The 2,500-nt window shown below is 44.4% G+C and overlaps 1 pseudogene; it reads left to right on the forward strand.

Moving 5' to 3' along the window:
• The window catches only part of LOC133133581 (roundabout homolog 2-like), a 113,222-nt pseudogene that overhangs the window by 8,792 nt on the left and 101,930 nt on the right, over window positions 1-2,500 (forward strand).

The following is a 2,500-nucleotide window of genomic DNA, read 5'->3' on the forward strand; positions in this document are numbered from 1 at the left end:
AAAAGGAAAACTAAAGAATGATTAGAGAGAGTGATTTATAAAGAATGAAACAGTGAGAGATAGAGAAAGAAAGAGATGGATTGTTGAGAGAAAGATAGAGAGAGAGAGATTTCTCCTGCATCGTATCTGCATGCGAATGCAAATTCAGTCAGAGCACAAAGAAACTCAGATCGCAGTTCTTCCTGCTTTAACCTCTGAAGACCTGACTGTTCTTTTTTTCACCTGTAGTGGAGTCTCTGCTCGTAATCTCAAGAACCATGTATCCTATGATGCTGGAACTATGCTACAAGAGACTTTCAATACAAATAAAATCTATAATATTTTAGAAAATATTTTAATTTCAACATGATTCAGCTTGGTCTCGTGAGGATTTTCTATAACATAGTTTCATCATATAATCATAGTCATCATCTAAAAGTCAACCGAAGTTGGTCTGTAGAATGTTGCATTTTACTCACTTTGTAAACCGATCGCATTGCTTCGGTATTTGATTGTGGATGTTTTTTCTGCAACCTCTGGGAATTTTGTCCCAGAAAGGTAAATCATTTAAAAAAGCCTAGGATAAATCGCTCTGGATTAAACAGCTGCTAAAGGCAGAAGTCTAGTGCATTTTTATGAGCTGAGGTTTGGATGCTCTGTCCTTGGTCCTGAAATGTCAAGGCACTGATGAGAAGCTGCAGGCTGCAGTCCAGGGTGCTGAGGCAGGGAACAGACACTCATCTGGGCACAGCCCCAACCCCTCCGCTGGCTGGGCCCATGCCGAGGGGAGTCTTCCAGTGCTGAGATTTGAACTTGCAACCCCTACAGTTCTCACACAGTGCTTACGTCCTCATGAAAGATAAAAGGCTATTAAGATTAAACAAGTAGAGGTGTTATAGCGGAGCTGCAGTGGTGTTGTGCGTGGCATTACGCGGGCGGTGTGGGCTGGCGGTATTAGTGATATTGAGGTGTTATTACTATGATATTGAGGTGTTATTACAGTGATATTGAGGTGTTATTATAGTGATCTTGAGGGTTATTATCCTGGGGTTGGGGTGTTAATACAGTGATATTACAGTGTTACTATGTTGTTATTACTATGATATTGAGGTGTTATTACAGCAATATTGACCTGTTATTACAGTGTTACTGAGATGTTATTACAGTGATATCGAGCTATTATTGGTGATGATGGTGATATTGCAGTGATATTGAAGTGCAATCACAGCAATATTGATGTGTTGTTACGGCGATATTGAGCTGATATTACGGTGAGGTGTTGTTGCGGAACAGTCGGTCGGGTCCCAGGGCCGGCTGGCACTGCTTTGGGGAGTACTCTCCTGTCTTCTCTGAGGCACAGCCCTGGTGATGCCTTTCACGGGGGACCCTGAGGGGCCACTTACCTCCAGGAGGCTGTGAGAAGCGGAATAAAGGCTAATTATCCTCAGTCACACACGCCTGAAGACCGCACTGCTTACTGACACAGTCTGATAACGGAGTCCCGTGGTGGCGTTCCACTCTGTCAGCTGCACATAAATACAACAGCAGGGTCAATCCTTACGTCGGGAAAACAGTTCACCCGGGCCCAAAAGGATGCTGGGATACTTTGGGGCAGGGATGGGCGGTACTCGCGCTGGACTGTGCAGAACAGCTTACAGCTCTTCCACAGCATGGTTGGACAATGCCATGTTTTTTATGTTTCATACTAAAATGTAAGCACTAAACAGTATGCAGTTTGCTTAGTCGACAGTACATACTTTGAGGACACTGTAGTTAGGAGGCTGATTCGGACACAACCCTGGGATGGCAGTGAGGTGTGTGGCATCTCCTTCCAGCTGAGCTGGATTGAGCAGTTTGGCCGTTCATTAAGGTCCGTGAACCAGTCAACACCTCGAACACATGCTCGCCAGTTTTCATTAAGCCTGATAATTAATCAAATTATGTTCCCATGGAGCGAAAAAACAAAGGATCTCAACCCTCATGAGAATTGACCAATAGGAGCTCTCCTGTGCCACAGGCTGCATCCTCATAGGTGGCATTGGACCTTTCACCTGCTGAGGGGGGGCAGGTCTACAGAGACAATGACCAATCACAGGCCATCATTGTTCCTTCATGTCTGCTTGGGAAGCTCAATTCTAGAGGCATCTGGCATCTGAAAATTTTCAAAAAAGACTGTAATACAAATTAGATTCTGTGTAATTTCATTGCTGTATCTGGGCATGCTGCCATGGCTTAGCTGGGGATTCTGGGAGATGTAGGCATGAGGATTAAGCATTCTGCTCTCGATCGGCAAAGGCCAGTTGAGCAGAGTGGAGTTTCGCCTCTCAGCCAAATGTTCGTCTCTTTCGTGTTGAGTCCCTGATGTCAGACGTGCAGACAAACATGGACATGGTAGAGCTGAGAGAGATATAAAGTTTTGTTTTGTTTAGTTTTCAGTTCCGCTTTAGTGGGGCACATATTGGAATCATTAGTTTTATTATTCTTCTCCTATGGAAGTCTATGGCAGCCTGTATGACCCTGT

The sequence above is a fragment of the Conger conger genome, chromosome 7 (genome assembly GCF_963514075.1).
Source record: "Conger conger chromosome 7, fConCon1.1, whole genome shotgun sequence".
Lineage (NCBI taxonomy): Eukaryota > Metazoa > Chordata > Actinopteri > Anguilliformes > Congridae > Conger > Conger conger.